Source organism: Callospermophilus lateralis, chromosome 18 (assembly GCF_048772815.1).
Source record: "Callospermophilus lateralis isolate mCalLat2 chromosome 18, mCalLat2.hap1, whole genome shotgun sequence".
Lineage (NCBI taxonomy): Eukaryota > Metazoa > Chordata > Mammalia > Rodentia > Sciuridae > Callospermophilus > Callospermophilus lateralis.
In genome coordinates this window covers 6,138,327-6,144,847 of record NC_135322.1, presented here as the reverse complement: position 1 = coordinate 6,144,847, position 6,521 = coordinate 6,138,327, and the positions used below count along the sequence as shown (strand labels likewise).

The window sequence follows — 6,521 nt, the reverse complement described above, 5'->3', positions numbered from 1 at the left end:
GCTGCTAAGCTGGATGGATGGGAACCCAACAAGGCTGTCTCCCGTTTCTTTTCTTTTAAATGTGTTAATTTTTATAATTCCCATGTACTTTTTTTTTAATTATTTTTTTAGTTGTTGATGGACTTATTTTCTTTATTTTTATGTGGTGCTGAGGATCGAACCCAGTACCTCATGCATGCTAGGTGAGCACACTACCACTGAGTCACAACCCCAGCACCTCCCAGGTACTTTAAAAAAAAAATCTTTGAGTCGTAGATGAACAGCATGCCTTTATTTTGTTTGTTTATATGTGGTGCTAAGGATCAGACTCAGTGCCACACACATGCCAGGCAAGTGCTCTGCCACTGAGCTATAGCCTCAGTCTCCCATATAATTTTTTTTTTTTTTTTTTTTTTTTTTTGCTACTGGGTATTGAACTCAGGGGCTCACGACCACTAAGCCACATCCCAGCCTATTTTGTATTTTATTTAGAGACAGGGTCTCACTGAGTTGCTTAGTCCTATGTACTTTAAAAACAATAAGTGGTATTCCTTTTACGATTATTCTAGAAAGTAAAATTTATAAATTAACTTACAAAGTCTAAAATTAGCCAGCACCTTTACTAACCTCTTAGATAACAGAAGGGCTGCAGAATGCTTAAACTCCAGGCAAGTTTTCCTAGTGTATTTATTTTTATGTGTTTTCATTCTGTCATGAATAACACAGTATTTCATTATTACTGTCCTTGTGATTATTTCGTGCAGCCAAGATTTGTTCAGATTTATTCACATCTATCACTTCCTTTGCTTTTTATTTCATCTTGCATCTCAGATATTTCATCTGGCATCAATTTTTTTTTTGCCTAAACTATATCCTTTAAAATATTTTTACTAAGGTGAAAATCTCATTTTATTTATCCCCAAATGTGTTTTGACCTCATTCTTGAAGAATATTTTCCACTGGGTATAAAACGGGCAGTTATTTGCTATCTGAACATTGATCTTATTTGGGCTTCCATTGTTACTGTGGGAAGTCACTTGTTATTAAGATTGCTGATCTTTTGAAGGACATCTGTCTCTTTTCTCTAGCTTGTTGAGATCTTGTCTTTGCCTTTGGTGTTCTGCAAACATACAGCAATGTTTCAAAATGTTGATTTCTTTAATCTTGTGAAGTATCGATCTTTTTAATCTTGTGACTCATTTGGCTTTTTAAATCTTTGGATTAGGATTTCTTATCAATCTTGAAAAAGTCACCATTCTTTCTTTCTTTCTTTTTCTTTTAACCTTTCAGGATCCTTTTGTTTTGGAATATCCTGTAAATAATCAAACCACAGAACATGACTGTACAACAGTAAACTGTTCTCTTGCATTAAATTGAAGACATCTTTTTAAATAAAAATTTTTAAAAAGGAAAAGAAAATGTAGAAAGGTACTTAGAGCTGTTACTTTCTAAGTATACAACACCCTAAAAAATTCAGAGCATCTTAATCTCCATCAAGAACAACAATAAAAAATAATTTTTGTCATGCTGTTAAATCCATCATTATGGATAAAACTGGTACAAATTGGTCAAATGGATCCAACAAACACTGATGTCCAACTGGATTATTGGCAATTGATATGTAACTGGTGGTCAGTACAGAGTTTAAAAGATCTTCCCTTTCTTCTTGTTCTTTTCCAAGGTCCTTGAAAAGTTCTGTTGTTCTAAATTTTATTGTTGGGCTTCCCAGTTTGCCTTCTCCTTCTCAAACTGATGACACTTTCCCTCTAATTCCTTATGCTGGGCTTCCAAATTCTTTTTCATTTACCTATGACATCCCTGAAGCTCAGCTTTGGAGTCCTTCAGTTTTTGAACTTTATCTTTGACCTTCATCTCAAATACCTGCTCCATCTCTGTCTCCATCTTCTCCATCTTGGCTACATGCTCCCTTCTTTCTTCTTCCATTTGCGCCGGGGACTCTTCATAAGCTGTTCGTTATTTTGTTGTTATCGACTCCATAATAAGTTACAGCTGCCAATTTTCTGCTTCTGTAGTTCTCATGGTGTACATTACTATGTAACATCTTTCAAGTCCTGCGTGTGTGTTATTATCAACATATTTCTTAGAATTGTAAAATCATAATGTTTACCATTTTCAATTTCAGCCACACCCCAAGGATACTGCCTTCCTCTGACCCTTTTGCCATTAACTTCAATGATAATATTACTACCTACCACTGCAAGAGGTAAACGGTCCTTTTTCTTTTTAATCAGCTTATTTTCTTCCTCATCATCTGATTCTGGAAATTCATATATTTTTTGTTCTCCAATTTCTTTCATTATCTGTTTTTTAAACTGTTGGCATTCCTTGGGTGTGAGTGTGTCTGCTTTGGCAATAGTGGGATGATATTCACTTTTTCATGCAAACGTTTCATAAACTCAATGTCCAATAGTTTAAGTCCATGTCCTGAAGGAGCAACGAAGTATAAACAACACTGAACTCTGTTATCAGGCATCTGATGTCTGTTTACTTGAGATTCTGCATTTAGGTAATCTTAAAATTTACTTAAAATTTAGTCAGTAACAGGCTTCCAGTAATTACTATTATCCACTGCATCTCTAAATCCTTAGGGTAACAACTATTATGAACACAACTGAACACCACCTTCTTTGGTGAAAACTTTGGGTTGTTCCACTGCCCAGTCTTTTTTATTCTATGGGAAGGACCTAGATACTCTGGAGAATACAGATATGAGGAATAATGAGTTGATTAACATTGATTTTCCCAGTCCAGATTCACCTACTACATAAATGTGAATTCAAGCCTACTCTTCACCGATTTTCTGTAAATTTGATTTGGGAGACTGGCAAATCCCACATAGCTTCAAGGTTCTTTGGTTGAGGTCCACAATTGTGGATCGTTGGGCCTCTTGGTATGTTTCTTCAACAGTGCCTCTAAGGTTTACTGCATGACATTTGTTGGTGAAAATCCTGGAGACGTTGAGGGAGTGGTTAGTGGGGTACGAGAGTGAGGCCCATTATTTTCTTTAGCCACATTTTTACCCTCTCCTTTCTTTTAGGATTTAAAATACAGTATAGATAAAAGCTTCTCACTTGGGCTAGAGATGTAGCTCAATGGTAGAGCACTTGCCTCTCATGTGCCAGGTCCTTGGTTCCATTCCTAGCACTGCAACAAGCAAACAACCAAAACCCCACAACCCACACAACAATCATAGCAATAAACCCTTCTTACTCTATATTCTCCATTCACCACATAACTTCACTTCTTTTACATGCTTCCTGCCTTGTCTCTTCGTGATGAGTTATATTGTGAATAAATTGTTCTGCCCTATGTTCCAATTCACTATTTCTCTATTCAGATGTTAATTTTACTTTTAACCCCATTCATCATTTTCAATTTATAAAAGTGTTATTTTCAAACCATCTAAATACTTTTTAAATAGTTTCTTGGATCCAACAAAAATACAACTTTTTATTTAATGAAGCATATGTTATGTGTTTGGTAATGCCAATACCATAAGTATTAGTGGGTCTCTTTTCAATGTTTCTTATTTCTGTTGTTCTCAATCCTGGTACTTACTTAGGATCCTTGGTTATATCTGACTGAGTGCTACTCAGTCTTTGAAAGAAATATGTTTACAGGAATAATGGAGGCCATTAACAAAAGTTTTTTTCTCCAGAGAGAATTTTATATATGTGCTAAATACAGTTGTAGTTTAGAACTTTAAATAAATCGCCAACTTGAAGCTATTGGACCACTCAAGGAACAGGATGCAAATTCACAACCAAGGGCCAATTTACTTTGGTTCCCCTTATCCTGAAGGTACAACCATTGCTTTCATAGTTTAATGTGAAATACCAACCTCGGATAGGCATCTTATTTTTATTCTCATCATCAGAAATGCTATTACAAAAAAAGTTCAAATTTGACAGGATTGTAAATTTCCTCAGTATAGGATAACTATTCTGATTACTTCCCTGGGTTCCTGATTTCCCTTCAGTTACAGCCTGATAAATCTTGTGAGACCTTCAATGCCTTTGATTAAAATAAAAAAAAATCCAACATTGTAAGTTGTTTTGATGGTTAACGTTGGTCTGAATAACCTAGCCAGCAACCTCATCACTCTCTCCTCTTAGCTTTGCTTAAGTTTTCTTGTAAGCACATTACACTCGTTGATATTATCATTTGTTTACCAACTAGGTTGAAAACTACATGGGTGAGTGTATGTTGTTTTGTTTACTGCCATTTCCTCAAGAATGAATGAAATAACCCTTACTTTTATTTCTACATCCCCATCTGGTCTCTATACCTTTGTCACTGTCACTTCTATTGCCAACCTCTCTGTCTCTATTTCTTCATCTTTGTGCTTTGGGTACAGTGGGCCAAAGAAAGACAAGGGAATTCAGAAACATGGTCACAAATCTAGAACCTGAGTGAAGACCTTGCAAAACACACCTCAAATTAAAGTCATAACTTACCAAGGTGGCATAAAGAAACTTAATCCTTCCTGGTTTTCAGTACTTGTTAGAATCAGCTATTGGGCTGGGTGGTAGGTCTCAGCTGGTAACTACCCTTTTGTTCTCTGAGTTTTTGGTGGCATCTTCAGCCATCTTTGCTTCTGTGTACCACCCTCAACTCTCAGGGAGTCTGACCCTCTAATTTCCTCTTTGCCCTTGTCTCCATTCATCTCTGAGACTTGGTCTATGTCCTTATCTTTCTCTGGTGTGTCTTGGTCATGTTCTCCTCCATAGCCATCCTCCGAGGACACAATTCTATCTGCTTCTGGCTCTGCCTGTACCCTTCTCAAGCTCTACATCCAGGGTGTCTGCTCTTACCACATATCTCTTTATTGCCATCTTATCTCCATGTCTTTTCTGTGGCTCTCATCTTTGTCACTGTCTCTTCTGTTGCCTTCCTCTCTGCCTCTATTTCTTCATCTCTGTCACTGACTGTTCTCTTACTCCCACTTGGGGACTGTCACCACTATTGCTCTCCACTTTGAATCTGTGCATTCTGTGGCTGTCTCCTCGGAATCTGTCTCCCCTGTCTGTCTCCTTCCACTCTGAATCCACCATCTCCGCCCCCTGCTCTGCTTCTGTTTCCTCTATTTATGTCATGGTGCCCTATCTCTGCCTTTGATCTGTCTCTGTCCTCTCTGATTCTGTTCTCTCTCTGTCCTTTTCTGGAATATCTTCCTGCCTCTCCAGCAAGGGTACCCTTATCCCTGCCTGCTCTGTCTGAATATGTTCTTTGCCTCAGTCACTGTTGCCTCCAACTCTGTCTTTGGCACCTTCTCTATTTTTGTCACTCCTTCTGGTATTGCTTCTGTTATCTCTGTCTTCTCTCTGTCACTGCCCTGTACACTGTTATCACCTTGGAGCCTGTCTTCTTGTCCCTACAACTGCCACCTTCCTCTCTGTATCAATTCCTACCACTGTCTCCCTGGCCTTTGTCCCTCCTGTCACTGTCCCATCGCTCTGCACTGCTGCCTTCTGTGGTCTCTCTACCTTTATTCTTAGACCCCCGGATGTCTGTGCGGCCAGCTCCCACGCTGCCGGGTGCCCTGGGTCTCCACCTCGGGTTCCCTCCTGTCTGACCCACTGTCCCTGCCTGTTACCTTCCCTAACCCTCTACAATCCTCTTCCTCACTGTCCATTCCAGCCCTGACGCTGTCCTCTGTCCTGTCGCTGTCCCCTCTCCCCTGCCCTCCGTGTCTGCCTTGGGGTCCTCCATCTGTGACTTCTGTCCCCTCCCTCTAGGCAACGGTCCTTCCTGGTCAGCAGGGCCCCTGGCCTGGCCCTGCGCTGTCCTTCCGCCCTGGTCTCTGCAGAGACCACTTGCTGCTGGCTCTTGCTCCCAGCCCTTCTCTGGGTGGCCTTGTCTTCGGGGCTCTGTCCCTCAGAATTTTAAGGGGTCACAACATCTCCCAGGCCTTTACTGAAATAGAAGAGTCCGCCTCGAGGTCTATCAGACAGTCGGCCAGTCAGTCAGTAGGGCTGTCCCCACCTCGCCTCACACCTCGCCTCAAGCGCTTTCCCGCCCTTCAGCTCTTCCTCAAACTGGGGAGAGGGAGGGAGGGAACCCAGGTGCGCACGCGCACCAACCACTCCGGAAGCAAGTGCGCGCTGGCGGCTGGGCCGCTAGTGACGTCCCGGGGCGGCTCGGCCCTGCCTCATTGGCTGCCTCCGACCGGCTCGCGCGGGCTGCAGCGGGTAGTTCAGCGTTGCCAGGCGCCAGGCGGCGCTCAGCGATGGAGCGCCGGACCCTGGAAACCTATGGAAACTCATGTCGTCATGGCAACTCGGCCCCATCCTATTGGATACCTGCGCTATTTTGGCTGATCTGATTGGGTAGCTGTAGTGCTAATGCCCGCATCTGATTGGATGCCAGGGATTTGGGCTATTCCCTTTCCTCTCAGTATTTTTCCCTGGCAGTTGGGTTTCTTCCGCAAACCCTGGCAATGTGGAGACGGAAAGTGACTGGAGTCGCCAGGGGGCGTGAGGGGTATTGGACGTGGCCCGGGAACCTGGCCAGAGTCAACG

The 6,521-nt window shown here is 41.7% G+C and overlaps 1 pseudogene; it reads right to left on the bottom strand.

Annotated features, from left to right (window-relative positions):
* Nucleotides 1-1,623: 1,623 nt before the first annotated feature.
* LOC143384299 (septin-7 pseudogene) lies at nucleotides 1,624-6,266 on the bottom strand (annotated as a pseudogene).
* Between the last annotated feature and the right edge of the window lie 255 nt (nucleotides 6,267-6,521).